The sequence below is a fragment of the Ambystoma mexicanum genome, chromosome 9 (assembly GCF_040938575.1).
Source record: "Ambystoma mexicanum isolate Mex_15411 chromosome 9, UKY_AmexF1_1, whole genome shotgun sequence".
Classification (NCBI taxonomy): Eukaryota; Metazoa; Chordata; class Amphibia; order Caudata; family Ambystomatidae; genus Ambystoma; species Ambystoma mexicanum.
The window spans coordinates 201,161,541-201,177,916 of NC_090931.1; positions in this window are offsets into that span (position 1 = coordinate 201,161,541).

Consider the following 16,376-nt stretch of genomic DNA (forward strand, 5'->3'; position numbering starts at 1 on the left):
TTGGGACTGGGGGCTAGCTAGCCCTTTTGGCTGTAGCTCCTGAGATTCTATCTGGGGCTACAACCAAAAGATCAGGGGCTATAGCCCCCTTAGCCCCCCCTAGCAACGCCCCTGCCCCGCGCATTTGGTTGCAAAAAAATAAAAGAACAAAATTGTTCACAAAAAAGAAAAAAATATTTGACCAGTTTAAATTTGAGGAAATGACATAGATGTGAGATTGTTTGTGCTAGCGGGTCCCTTCAGGAGTCATAAGCAGGCATTTACCATACACGATATTAGAAATGGAAATGATATCCAATGACCCTAAGTCTAAGCGTGCTTGAAGCCGCTGGACTCTAGGGCTTGTAAATAGTGTTGTAAAATAGACAATTTCATGTAAGGTTCATTTTTAGTAATGCAACAATGATTGAAATGCTGTGACTTTTTGAAAGTTCTACAATGTGTTTTATACAAATACAATAACGTTTGAATACCCAATCGTATCTATTCATTTTGGAGGAAAAACATTTCCACAAATCAGAGGTTTTGTATAACAAAAATATAACTGGAATCTTCTTTAATTAGAACTATGACAGAGATGAAAACGATAGAGCGTGGAAGCTAAAAACAAATTATACACATTTAAAACACTCCATATATCCATGCATCGTAAGAAGGCAAACACGTGTGTGCACGTTGTCCCAGGTTGCAGGCCCTAAGAATGTCCAAGAGTGAACAGTTACATAGTTGGCTTTCATGCCTGTTGGTGGGCGTGGCTATCCCTTGCATAGACCCCTGCAGAGGTCTCCGAACTCTACAGCTATAATGGGAACAGATTGGGTCAGTGCAACTCTCGGCAGGCTATCTCCTATCAATTGTGTAGGGTTTATGATGTCACAACCCACTACCACCTGCGCTACCCTAGATAGCTTTACATCTCGTACCATCGCTAAAGGGATCGTATGTATTCAAAACAAGTTAATTCCACTGTCCAGGACTATTTTACTAATCATAATGACAATGTCTTCCAATGTATATTGCTGTTGTGGAAAGTACAAGGCCTGCGTCGGGACACCGTTAGACAAGAGATTCTGAGTGGGCCCATGTCCTGGTCACTGCATTTCTAGCCGGCACCCTACCATGATACAGTACCATGTTGCTGGTTTCTTTTTGCTTCTTTCTCTTTTATTTTTGTAATCAATGTAATCTATCTCTGTGATACTTCTGGGTCCTGGGCGCTATCAACAAATGCAATAAATAAATAAATAATGCCCTGTTGAGTGCACTGCGCAGGCGTTTGTATAGGATTAAGCTGGGCAAAGCCCGGGCCAAGCTCGTGGAACATCAGAAATTGATTCTAAGCAGAGCAGCTATCTTCGCTGATGTTGTGAAAGCAATCACCAGCATTAGGTGTGTTCTTGCTATCTGCATTACTGTTATTTCAATTGAGTGTGTTTCTACATTGGTGTGCCACGCCAGACAATGGGCCTCATTACGACTCGTGCGGAATGGGTTAACGGGTTCCGCTAATGGATGCGGACCCGTTAATACCATTCCGCACGATAACAAGGTCCCCTCGCGGGACCCGGTAAGGACGCCTGGTAAAACCACTGGTAAAACCAGGCGTCCTTACCGGGTCCCGCGAGGGGAAGAGGGAGCAAACAACGGGCCAGTCGTAATCAGCACGTTGTTAGCTCCCTCTCCCATTCCCATTGAGCCCTATGGGGGCTCAAATGGGAATGAGGAAGGTCCAGGACCGGGTTCCCTGAGGGAGGAATTACCGGACCCTCCGAACTCGGAATGGCCCGGTAATTCCCCATTCAGTGAACCCGGTAAAGGAGCCCGGTTTGGGGGCAGCCATGCCGCAAATAGCGGCATGGCTACCGCCAAACTCGTAATGAGGCCCAATGACTCATTACGAGTTTGGCAGTGCAGTAAAAAAGTGGTGGTATTACTGACGGTTTTACCACACCGCTGAATTTCAAATTTGTAGGAAAAGTGGGGGACTGAACTCTGGCAAAATGCTAGTGGTAAATTCTCCACTTTTCCTCCACTTTAACGTTCATCGTAAATCTACCAAAAATCCCCATGGAGTTCGATCAACTTCAGAAATGGGGATTTACTCTGCATATCACCACGCGTAACAATGTGGTAATGCCAAGGGGCTGAGTTGTGGTAAGAGTAAACGAGTTTGTCGGTACATCGGCAGGTTAAATGATCATTTACTGCCAGATTACTGCCTGTTAGTTGCCGAAGAGCACCCTTTCACCCCACATGCCTTACCATAAAGTCCACATGAGCACTGTGATGATGCATATTATACAAGTCTATCAACCAAGACTACAAGCTCATCTTTTTTTTCTAGATGGGACACTACTTATTTCTCTCTGTTCTGCTTAACCCAGTGTCCCTGGAAGCTATCAAAGGACATGGCAATAGTTGAATTGGGAACAATCACCATCCTGATGATTATGGACATCTTACTGCCTTCTCTCCCTTTTTCACAACTGGCTGGGAAGGCCTGCACCATGCGCTTTTGCATTCTGAAAAAGGCACTGCGACTTTCATATTTATAAGGGGAACCAAGTACAAGCATGCCTCTGTGTTCTGAAGGTCCACCACCCAGTGGTGTGCACCAGCCAGTAGTACCTGCATGTTCTTTACTGACACATGAAGTGATAGAACAGTATATGTGTTGAGGCTATCGTTGGGAAGATGTTGTGAAAAAGGCAGAGCAAGGAAATCACCATGGCGGTAATTGTTCCTCATTCCTTCCAAACTGGTTGGGAATCTGATCCCAAGGATCCAAGGTTTGAATGTTGAAGACAGCATATACCAAGCACACATGTTGTGTATGGGACTTCCTGGACAAACTAAGCTTCTTCCCCACAAGATGCATCAATGTGCATCGAGAGGACACTACTTAAAGAAAGTTCATGTTGCTGCCCTCCAGATGTCTGAAATAGGCACGTCTTTGGAAATTATAACCAAAAATATGATGGGTGGAAGGTTATGAATTAATCTTAACCACTAGCATTGTACTGGCCATTCGGCCACTCAATTGTTTTATAGCCCATCTACACTATTACAGAAAGAACCCAGACATGTGCAAATGAGTTGTGGTCCCGCCTCCAATGAGAACCGTCCAGCCCAAACTGTTAGGCCAGGTCCCCTCTGTATGGTCTTTGTAAATCCACCAATAAAGTCTAGCCTCTGTAGGAAAGTGCCTGGATTCTCTGAGAAGCCTGAAGTCCTCATAGTTCATACAATTTGGAAATAAAAGAGAATCGCTATTTGTCTCTAGTGGCCTTCAACACTTTATTATTGGGGTAAATCCACTAATTAATTGATGATAGTTTCTGAATGTTTTGTTCTCTCAAATAATTCTTTGGCTGAAATAAACACGAGGACTAGGCAGGAATACAGCGAAAAGTGCCTAGGTCAATTTGAAATTCCAGTTACACTTTAGGATTAAGGGAATGTGCAGTTCTAGGAACCACCTTATCTTACTGAGAAAAAAAATCGAAGTCAAAGCCAGAAATTCTCCAGTATGTCTGAAGAAGCAATGACAAATACAAAAGCCATCTTTCAAGGCAAAGGCTGAAATGGTTTGTCTATAAAAGATTCCAGAACTAGACGTCACCCAGAGGAGCCCTGACGCTGAATGGAGGATAAAGGTAGAGTAATATACATGTCTCTTTGCAATCTTGTTTTTAAAAGAGAAAACTTAATTTGGCATATTTATAGAAGCAGTAAAGCAGAATGGTGGCAGCAAAATGAGATATAAAATAATTAGGCAACATTCAACCAAGACTTTAAGGGGTTCAGATGCCTGTCAAGAGCCCAGTGACACCATCTCTAACTGCTTGTCCTTACAATGCTCCATTGTGGAATCAGGGAGCACCTGCTCGATCAGCAGAACTCACAGCAGGTCACATTTCCAAAAATACTTTTTTCTTGTCTGCATGAGAATTGGGATAAATGTCTATAGGTCCTATAAGTCCCTCAAACAAAGGAGACGGGCATTCTGCCTACAGAAACATCTGAGCAGATGTGGTAAAGGGCTAACCTATAGAGCATTAGGGGTTTCCTAATACCAACCCCCCTCCCCCACTCAGTACTCTGTTTAATCTCCTTTTCACAGCTCGCGACACAGCATCTTGCACGCTTCCTGTCAGGGTTAGTCTGCCCAGCTCGCTTCTTGGCAGTCTCAGGAATGTAGGGCCTAGTTCACTTCCTGCAAACTCCCAGAGTTGTCGTGACCAGCTCACTCTTTCAGAGTCTCAATGATATAGTGCTTAGATCATTTCTTGGCAGTCTCATGAATACAGTGCCCTTACATCCTATTAACTCACAGGTGATAGTGCCCAGCTCACACTTTCATAGTCTCAGGGCTATAATGCTCATCTAACCATGCCCTTAGGGATATAGTGCCTTGATCGTTCTTGCAGTCAAATGCCAGTCAATGGGCCTCATTACAAGTCCGGTGATAGCCGTTTCTGTAAAACCAGCAGGCTGCCGCCGGACTTGCAAGATTTTCCAGCTGACTTGCTGGATTTACCGGGGTATTCCAGCCCCGGCGGTCTGGGAAGTCAGGCGCCAGAAAAGGTAAATCCCCATTCCCATTGAGTCCCATTGGACTCAGTGGGAATGGGGAGCATGGAAGCACCGGCAGCATGTGTAACAGTGTAGTGCTTCCATGTAAGTCTGCGAGCAAGTGCCATCCCGCCCGCCAGGTCAGGCCTGGTGGGCAGGACGGCAGCCGCCTACAGACTCAGAGTGTGCCGGTCCGGTAACAACGGTGCCGGTCCGGTAACAACAGTGCCGGTAGGCTTACCGGCACTCTTGTTACCGACCTGCAGACTCGTAATGAGGCCCATGTCTCTTAGCTGCTGGTTGTGTTCCTTTCTCCTTGTGCGAGGCTTCGTGTGCAGCTTTTCCTCTGGAAACTCATGCCCCTGGTATTCCCGTGGATGAGTCTCTAGGTTCCTCCAGCAGCTCCTCTCCTTCCACATCCTCTGGCGTTTCAGCCTTTGCAAGTGGTTCAGCCGGTGCAACTCACAAAGGGTCAGCGCATGGTGTCGCATATTCTCTCGTCCCGTGGCTCTGTCCTTCCCTCTTCCTGGCATCTGTCTCTGCTGGTCCTTCACAACCGGCGCATGGCCCTGATAGATTGAGGACTTCATTGTTATCCGTGTGCTTATATTGCAAAAACCAGAGGTTGTGTTTATCGTCATTTAGTCTTCTTTAAAATCCCTCTGAAGGTGTGTTTTGTTAATCAGGCAATATTGAACACTTGTCTACGGCGACGTGGCTTTGAAGCATCCCTCTGCCATTTTAAAATCAATCAGGAGTGCCACCTTCTATGCGCGTCACTCCACATTTGCTCTGGTAGCTCCAGCAGCCCCACAGCCTCCAAGGTGATATGTCTCTGCAATTCCTCTGAAGGCGAAAAGTGAGCAGGTTGGTGAATGCCAGTGCTGAGTGCTGGTCTAAGTGGTGAAATAGTGTCATGCGGAACCTGTGCTCTGTGTTAGAGAACACTAGTACTGGTGCATACCTTGTACGTGTCTAGCTGGGGCCTCCCTTTGGAACAGCCTCCCAGCCACCCTGAAACTTGAGGAGAACCATCTCCGGTTCCGCAAGCACCTCAAGACCTTCCTCTTCACTTCTGCCTTTGGCCCTCTTATACCCTGCTGATCTGCTTTTCTCTCCTGGCACTGTGCACCTGGCCACCCTCTGTCTTTCGGGCCCAGGTACCTGCTCACCCTGCCTCCCTCCTACACTGCCTCCTGGCCACCCCTTGCACTGGAATCTGTATATGTACCCATACAGTCCCCCTTTTCTTCTGCACTTGTTGGCTGCACTAACTCTTTTCACCACCTTTATTTATTTATTGCACTTATTAATTATTATGTTCTCTCCACTGTTCCCCACTTTCCACTTCTCCCCCTTCCACGCACTTTACCCCTTTTCACTCTCCATACACTTGCACGTTTTTAATGTCACTGGGCCTAATAAGATCGTTGTTTTTGTTTTCTCCCTTGTCCCCCTCCCTTTGCTTGGTCACGCTCTGAAACACTTGTGTATGAGTGCAATATAAATAAAATATCATATCATATCATATCATAGCTATCAGGAGGAGAGACAATATTTAACTTCAGCCCACCCACATATACCAACAATACACTTTCTCCCATAAGGCAAAGAAAATGACACTGCTAAGATCAATAGTGCCATCAAATAGCTCCCTACTTGAGAAAACTTCAATAATTACCAAGAAATAATTCCTGTTCCCTTTGAACGTCTGTTATCAGCATGCTTGAGAGATACGACTGGTCTGTTCTTTGATATACAGGATATTTCCTGGAAAGAGACAGATCCTATTGGTGTTAGGTGTTGTTTCTTTCGCTCTACACATCTATTGATTAAAAACATGGTAAAGATATGTGTGATCACTTTTAAAAATCTTAGAGCCATACCTTCAGAAACCACGCTCATATCCTCCTAAATAAGCTGGACCTTTGCTTTAAGAACCAAATGCTCATGTTTGATGATGGATTTTACCAATGGCAAAGGGGCATAGCTGTGGAGACCTCACTCGAGCATGTCTGTGCAAACCTGTGCATGGAAAATTGAGAATAGAAGATATGTTTTAAACATGTCAAAACTACACAGCGAATCCTCCCTTAGATCAGATATATTGATATTTTGATGAAAGTGGTAGTGGGCTACAAGAATTACCTAACAAGTGCTCACATGCAATATTAAAAAACTGGGATTTTGATAATTTCAACACTTTACTAAAAGATTGCTTAATTTCACTTGTTTAATGGCCCTCATTACAATACTGGCGGTAACCCATGGCGCTATTAGCACCATGGTTGCTGCCAGTATTGTAACGAGTCCGCCAATGTTCAATGGGGAATTACCACCCCATTCCAAGGTTGGCGGGGCTGTAATTCCCCATTGAACATTGGCCCTTCCCCATTCCCATTTTTGCCACATAGGGCTCAATGGGACTGGGGAAGGCGGTAATTATGGTACCGCAAATTGCGGTACCGTAATTACCTCGAGAGTCCCTTTGTGAGTCCCTACTTTAACGGCTGGTCCAGACCAGCCGTTAAGGTTGGGTCCCGCAAAGGGACCTTGTAATTAGGCGCTAAGGGGTTAACGGCGCCGCAGCCTTTTACGGCGCCGTTAACCCCTTAGCGCCAGGGTCGTAATGACCCCCAATGTGTTCTTCTATCGGATGAGTTCATAAAGCAGACCAATTTCAAAGCTGAGCTCAATAGAGGGAAACTCTTTTTTCCATGTGCGTATTAAAACCTAAAAAGATATTCAAAACCATTTTAAATGTGAAAATAATGTCCCAAAAGAAAAAAAAGCACAATTTTACTGTTTTCTGTTACTTTAATCATCAAATCACCTTAAACGTTATTACCGGTGTTAAAAATCATTTAAATGTTACTGATTCTTTCATATTAAATGTTGCAAATTCTATTCCTGATTTGATACCCATCAAGAGCAAAAAGGATTCAATGCACCTGGGATGTTAAAATAACAAGATCATTCTTAATAATTAGCCACCCAATGTCATATATTCAAGGAAATCTGTGTGGAAAAAAAATCCTCCCCATTAGAGGAATTTCTACATGATCATGGGAACTGCTAATGGGACATTATTTTCAATCTATTATTTGGAAAATGCTAAAATAGCCTGCACATTAGGGAAAATGGTGTCAGCAGGCTCAGGTAACAAAGTCACGCTATTTGATGACATCCTAATGTGAGAAGACATGCAACAGCGCGTATGTGCAGCAAAGTCACACTGCATGATGACTTCCTAATGTGAGAAGACATGCAACAGCGCGTATGTGCAGCAAAGTCACACTACATGATGACTTCCTAACATCAGCGTTTCTACGTTACAGTGAAACAATCATCAATATAGGGAAAAAAAATATCCATGGCGACCTTCAATTGAAATTATACTAAAAAACTAAACAATCTATAAAAAAGAAACAGGAGCATTAATGTTTATAAATATCCATTCATAAAATAGCATGCCACCAACATAATGTTTAGTTATTTCAAAACATAATGAATAATACATTCATATGGTAAATGATGATCTCAAACAATCAATCTCATCCATGCCTCACAAAATTTCCAAAATGCTTCATGTCTTTCAAATTGCGACATATGATCGCTTTTACGCAGATGCGGTTGAATTTGCACTAACATTTGGCATTCCACAACTCTGCCAAGCAAAATTGGGGACTTGGGAGTAGAACGTTTCTCTACATTTGTAATGGGCAAGGTTTATAAATTCATGACACATCAGGAGACTCGCCTTCTCACAAACCATCCCCAGATTTACACAGGGGAGGTTCAGCTAAGGAAAAACCAAATGTGTAGGAAAATTAGGGAACTACGTTTAGGATCATCCTGTGCTGAAAGAAAAAAGGCTCTAATAAGGAAAGAAAAACAAGCCTATAAAAATTGGGTTAGATGTCATAGGTATCTACTGTTACAAAGAGAAGGGGAATCAATGTTAGAGGCTGTTGTGCAAAGAACTAGTAGAAACTTTTGAAATATTATTAATAAAAGAAAAGGGACTTTAGATGCAGAGATGATTAATCCTGTTCATGAGGTGGTCTGGCACGAATATTTTACAGACCCATATAAAAAGAGAATAACGAAACCTATAATATTTACTTCGATGAACGTTGGTACATTGATATTTCTACTGATTATCTATGTACAATTATAGAATCCTGTTCGAATTCCCGTGCCCCAGGCCCCAATGGGCTGTGCAATTTAGTAATGAAACAGAACCCTGAAATCTGGGCTTTAATGCTGCACATCTTATTCCAAAATGTCTTAAACAATAAAATTATTCCATCTTCTTGGGGCAGCTCTAATTATAGAGGTGTTCCATTCTTAAGAAGGAGAGTCGTCTTGAGCCTTCGAGCTATTGACTGATCGCCCTATTGGATTTTTAAAGTAAAACATTTGCCAAATGTGTCCTAAAATGTATGGAGGATTGAATTAGTGCATCAGGAAGACTATCCAGGTTTCAGACTGGCTTCAGGAGGGCCACTGGAACAGATGCAAGTGGCTTGCTCATCCAGTCCCTAACTGATGAGGCAGGGAAGGGAAACCTTATATGTGGCGAGTGGCGATCTGAGTCTTGCTTTCAATAAAGTTGACAGAACTAGGCTCTGGATAAAACTAATGAGGTGAGGCCTGCCTAAATGTATTTTGGACATCTTGATTCAACTGCATAGCGACACTGTAATTAGTGCGAGACTTTGTTCAAATGGAGAAAAATCAAAACCAATAAAAACACATCGTGGATTGAGGCAGGGGTGCGTATTGGCCCCCTGCCTCTTTAATATATACCTCTAGGATGTGGGTGAGTTATCGGAGGAAGCATCATTTGTTCCGGAGAGGGTAAATGGGGAACAATGTTATTGGGTTGCATATACAGATGAACTTCTGCTTATAGATAAATCAACAATAGGTTTGCAGAAGCTATTGAATTGCTTTGAAAAATATGTTAAAATAAATGGTCTGACAGTAAATCCTAATAAATCTAGTATTTTGTCTTATAACGGAAGGAAGCATAAATTAACACACTTTAAACGGGTAATGGGTTCATCTAGATTATCTGTCCTCCCTACAGTTAAATATTTAGAGTTTAGGCTCATGAGGCCACCCGAGTATAATATTGGTAAAATGGCACTGTGGGTTAAAGTTAGACAATATGCGGGACACATGTTGTACCTCACAAAAGAGTACGTTTGTTTTACCGTGCAGCCCCTCGTACAGTTTTTTACATGCAAAGTTTTCTCCTCGCTACTTTATGGTTTAGAAGTCGCTAGTGTGTACAAAAAAAATTGGAGCTTGGAAAATTGGAAGGAATGAGTTTGAAGAAAGTACTGTCCTTACCAAACTGTGTACCAATAATGGTGATTTGATTTGAATTAGGCTTGCGTTCTTTGGGTGCTTTGTTTGTACTGAAGATTCCTTTATTATACTGAAATTGATTGTAAGTGAATCGAATATGCTCTATGCACTGATGGGAGGGCAAATGGAGCGATTGCAACGGGACTCCTTTTGTTTATTTAAAGAGAACTGTCAACATATCATGGACAAGTATAAAGTTACCCCTGATGCCTTGTTGGTTAATCTAGGTCACGTCAAAAAGAAAGTTTTAGACCTAGATTGGATCATGACCTGTGATGAGAGTAGTAAATACAAGTCATAAAAAGACATCAGTTTGGAGTTAAAAAAAAGGGGGATCTGTCCCTAAGTATTTGAAAGAATGCCCGGATAGTCGCTCTCGAGAAGTTTTTATGAGACATTTTAATCTGATACAAACAGGGGAGGTTTTATTTGCCAGAGGGCAACGGGAAAGGGCCAAATGTCGCTTCTGTCGAAACTCACTTGAAACCATAAAACGTTTGTTGGTTTTATGTCCTATGCTACAAGAAATTCATGAAGAATTATTTAGTCGATTTGTGTATGATGTGATATGATAGGTTATTTATAACGTGCTTAATACCCAGGACCCGGGGATCAAACCTGTGGTGCTCTATAACGTCTTGCTTCCAAGGCGAGCACGTTGCCCCTGAGCTTTCCTCCCAAGACTGTATGCAATTGCAGCTTTAACTAGTGAACACCTTTGGTATTATATCTTGCAAGGTAGCCAGGCTTCTGTTTTAATAGTGTTGGTCAATTTATTAAAGAAATTGATTATAAAGTAAAAGTGGTAAACTGTTCTAGATTAGTTTTTATGTAATGACATTTGTAGTAAATATCTTTATGTACATTTTAGTGATTGCTGGATAATTTTACGTGTTCTAAAATGAAATTCTGTATTTTGATACAATTAGATGTGTAATGTTTTAAGTATAAGGTTTGAAATAAACCACTGTACAATAAAAAAATGTTAAAAAAAGAAATCTCAATTGACTTATATTATGTTTGTTTAATAAAATAGTTGTTGGCCAGGCTAGAATTGCTATTACGATTACATGTAATGTAGCTGTCAGATGTATGTCATGTAATGGCATCTTTTAAGTTAAGGGTTGTCTGGACTACATATACGCTGTTACATGGACATTTAATACAAAAGGCATTATAATCACTTAAACATGTCATGTATTGTTGTACTGTAAATTTTTTATCTGCATACCAAGTTTAAGTAAATACAGAATTTTGAATTAGTTAATGAGGATAGCATTGTTTAGGGATTCAGATTGGTTAATTTAGGTTAGAGTGATTTAATATATTATCAGCACATAGAGGGACCATTTAATACGCAAAGCCAAAGTAACAGGAACAAATTCCCACTGAATGCAGCCCTGATCCAGCATATGGATAACAGCCTGCAATCATCAGTCGTTCACACGGTGGTGGATACATCTTTACAGCATAAAGACATCTGTTAGGGCCATGTTAGTATAAAGTAGGATCCTGAGCGAGGCCCCCTAAAAAAGAGATTCAGTGCAGTATAAGGGAAAAATCTGACTTCAGGATCACTCAAACACTCAACAAGAGAAATTATTAAAAAGATACATTTTAATTTAATAGATGAATTTCAATTATGTCCTATGCTGTGTAAGGCTCACCTGGTATCCATGGGGACGTCACTCAGCCTGTTCTGACCTCTTACGACCTCGAACCCTTCCCTGGAGGCTATTCGACTGGAGACTGGGCCTGAAACAGGATTGGTAGAGTTTAACTCCCTATTGTCTCTGTGTGCTTGAACCCCTTCTTCCCCGGGGTCCAACCCTTCCCTTTGATCCACAACTCACCTTGTTTTCTTGGATAGTGTGCTCTCCATCCTGCCTTCAGCGCAGGGGCGCGTTGATTGATGCGGGCTCGTTGCTGCCTAGTTACTTCACTGGTAAGAGTCCGACAGGTAAGTATAATGAGTCTTTTGAACAGTTCTCTAACTTCGTTCCTTTCCTTCCATAGATGATGGCCAATGTCCGGGAATGGCGGCGTGCTGCTGAGATGAGTAGCGCTGAAGGTGAGTGAGAGCGCGATGCGCGATGCACCCCTTTCGTATTTGCATTGAACTGAGTTATTTTTCGGTGTCTTTTAAGTGCCGCAACGTTTTCAGCGTGGATGCCGGTTCTGAAGAACAAATGTGGTGGGTAAGCGCGGTATGCGCCGCCTCTAGATGTTTCCACGCTAACCTGGAGTGTCTTTTCCCTCTTGCAGATGGATGAGAAGTTCCAGAGACAGAGTCCCCAAGAGCGGCTGGGATTCAGGTAAGCGTTTGAAGCTGGTACAGTATTTAAAAATAAGCAAAGGTTTGCAGAATGCTTACTAATGCCTTTTTTTTGTTCTTTTCCCTTTTCCTTAGGAAGGGGCGTGCCGGGATGGGAATGACACCGCCGAAGATGCCCGCAGAACAGAAGGAGCGATGACTGATGGGCAGAAGCGCCACAAGGTAAGTCTGTTCCTAACGGTGTTCTTGTTCTTGCAGGAGGTGAGCGCAGAAGAAAGATGCAGGCCTATTGGAGACCGATCCGAACACGGTGAGTGTCACGCTGCAGGTGCAGAAAACCAAAGCATGTTTCTCAGCCTGGGTGTGGCTTAAATAGTCTCTGGGTATCCCAGGTGCCTCTGGGCTGAACAACACCCAAAAGACTAGACCGCACATGCAGTTCTTGGGGCATCCATCTTGTCCGCATCAATGCAGCTACAATGAGTTTGTGGACATCTGATAAGGTGGAGGTGGAAACTCGACTTCCTCACCACATTTACAATTATCAGATTGAGTTGGAAACTGGGGGTCCCATACTGTGCATCTGAATGAATGTGCTCACAGAGAAGGACAACGAGTACCTTATAGAAAAGAACTAGAGCAGGTTCATTAGGCACTCCCAGTCACAGACCACTTCACTCTTTGTGCCCAAGAAACCAGGGGAGTTGAAGGTGTGCATTGACATAGAATTACCATAAAGATTGGCATCCCTTGTCACTCATTCCAGTGATGTTGGATACCATGGAGAGCTCCACGGTAATCACCAAATTGGAAATTTGGAAATACTACGATTTGGTGAGACATACAGACGTTTCATGAGGAGTGGAGATCTGCTTTCAGGATGCGATTTGGGTTGTTTGAACATCAGGTGATGCCCTTCGGATAGCGCGATGCACCGACATGCTTCAAGTATTTGGTTAACAGTGTGTTATGAACATGTCTTGAAGTCCTTCTCATGATTTCATATCTGTGATTCATTACTGACTCTTCGAAGGGGGCAACCCTCATTGCTCAGTCACAAAACAGAGAGGTGACACTTAGGTTGACAGAGGATGCAGAAAGAGTATTTGCTTTTCTTAAAGAACAATTCACCACTGGGCACACACATAATAAATGCCAATTTACATCAGAAGGTTTTTGGAGAAGCATATGCTTCCTCTTGCTATAGGGGCAGTGCTTACTCATGGACACTCAATCAAGTTGCATTTACAACCAGTGGCATTCTGCTCCGAAAAGGTACCTGTGACAAAGATGAACTAAACCATTTCTGATAAGGAGTTGCTGGACAAAAGGGTGGCCTTTCAGGATTGGAGATCCTATTTCTTGAGAGCCAGCATCTGTCTTTACTGATCACTGGAATCTCCAGCTTTTATGTTCAGCCAAGATGCTGTGTCCCAGTGAATGATGGTTATACCTCTAAAACAATCTGCAGCCGCTTTAACTGTAGTAGGAGACATTTGGGCTATTAATTTCACCCTGACTCAATTGAAATTAAAACATGGGAGATGCAGTATCCCCAAAAGATCAGACAGAAGTGATAAGAGAACATCATAACTACCCGCTGGCATAGCATCTTTGTTATCAGAAAACCCGCCGTTTGTTGCAGAGACTTTTTTGGTTGACATAATTAATGACATGATCACTCATGATGGATATGCTCGAGCTAAGTGGAATGGGGTCAAGCAAGAAGCATTATTGTTGCCTTTAACAACACCATCACGACCTTGGCATACCATATCAATTGATTCAATAGTAAATCTGCCAAACAACATAGGGCGATCTGCCATTTGTTGCTGTAGGTACTTTTAACAAGGCAAGTTCTTATATTCCTGTTAAGGGGTAGCCCAGTTTGGCAGTGTTTGTTTAGTTATTCTTACAGCATGTGGGGGGCCTATTTCACTTCACAGTTCTAGGTAGTGTGAGAAACCAGAAGGTGTCTCACCCGTTTGTCCCTGTGGATCTGTCATCCAGGTGGCCAGAACACAGCGATCGCTTTTGGATCCAGTTCCTGGGGGTGGACCAGTGTGGGAGGATCACCTGGATGAGGGTTCTTCGGGGAGTGGAAGTGGGACACCAGATGGTGAGACACGGTATTCCCTTCCCTGTAACACATTTTCCCCATCCTACCAGGTAGGATACCTGGGAACTCATCCCCCCTCTTTCCTGACACAAACACTTTCTCACGGATAGCTCACCATGAGCGAAAATTGACTAACACCAAAGCTGTATACCTGACATGTCCTAATACAACGGTCAGGCAATGTCAGACAATTACTGATAATTACACACACCTGGCTTCCATCACACTTCCCCACACAGATAAATGGCGGAGCACGAAAGCACACTCTGAGCAAGGCAAAGCACATGAGGAAACAGTGGTTCCAAGATGGCAGCTTAATACAAGGAGAAAGACTGTGAGACCAGAGAGGGTTGCAAGGAGGGAAGTGCCCTTGACCTTGACGGACTGTTACTTTTGTGAACCTTGAAAAGCAAGAAACCTAAAACTGTGAACTAAAGCTGGTCGTTGTGTGTCAGAGGTACCCGGGTCTCTCTCACTTCGATAACCAAAGCGGGGAGGAGTGGTTGCCGCTGTGGTACTGTCCTTAGCTCCTACAACAAAGCAGCAGCAGTAAAGACAGCACAGCCGGTGAGTTGGAGAGACTGATATCAAACCAGACTGTGTTAGAACCAAGATTACAAGTGGCAACATTGTATGAAGACACCTGAGTACATTGTGTGAAATGTATGTGATGAGTGACGCAAATATAGTTGAAAGCTAGAGGAGTGATTGAACTTTGGGAAGCCAAGCAAGATACCGTGAACAAAGTGGTCCGGCACCACGTGGGTGCTCAATCGAAGCTCTCTGTTAGGTATCCAAATGATTGGCAACTGTTGAAAAGGGAATTATGAGAGTGGTCCTGCAACAGGTCAAGCTAAATCCTGTGCACATCTGAAAGTCTTCAATAGTTTAATGTGAACTGAAATTGGTCTGAGCCCGGCTGAGGGAAACTAATTACATAGAAAAGGATCTAAGCCCACCTGAGTGGGATAAAGGGTGAACTGTGCGTCACCTGAGAAAGAACATTTTCTGCACATTATAAAAGGGGATCTGAGCCCGCAAGAGGGGGATCCACAATAACGAAAGTGATACAAAAGGGACCTGAGCCCGGCTGGGGGGGATCCAGGGTGAGTCACCGAAATTGAATGCATATAAGAGGAAAGGAACTTTGGGTTTTGTTGTTTTGTACATCAAACCCTCTGAATCAAGAGACTTTTGAGAAGTAAAGAGACTTGCACCACAGAAGGCCCTGATGCTGGTAATGAAACTGTGTCCTTGTGCCGAAGAAGCCAGATTGTGCGCTTTGCTTGTCCTGTGCTGAAAATGTGGGGCAGGGAGGCCAACAGCCTGCACATCCTGACATACCATTTTGTGAACACTTCTTTCTTTTTTCTGAACACTACCCCACACTATGGGCCTCATTACACGGAAGGCGGTGGCCCAGGGTGCTATTAGCACCCTGGACCATGCCGGTAAATTACCGGCACCGCCTTGGCGGAAAGGGGATTTACCGCCCCATTCCAAGGTTGGTGGGGCGGTAAATCCCCCTTCCGCCATTGCCCTTCCCCATTCCCATTTCTGCCCCATAGGGCTCTATGGGAATGGGGAAGGCGCTAATTACGGCACCGCAATTTTGCGGTACCGTAATTAGCTCCGAGGTCCCTTAGCGGGTTGGTTTTTAACGCCTGCAAAAAGCAGGCGTTAAAACACCAACCCGCTAAGGGACCTCGTAGTAAGGCGGTAATGGTTAACGGCCACCTTTACCATTAACGGTGGCCGTTAACCATTACCGCCTTCCGTGTAATGAGGCCCTATGTCTATTTAGCGGTAAGGATTGGCAATCGTTTTTTTTAAGTAACTTTTATTTTGACGAGACTTCACTAGGACTGCATTATTATTATTCGATGGTCGTAGCGTGCTCCCATCCGTAGATTTAGGAAAAATAGGCATCTATTACACCCTTGTTGAAGTTCAATAAACACCCTTGAACACAATAAACACTGCCTGATACACCTCTTTCACTGGGTCTTTTCTTTATCTTTCAGTTCT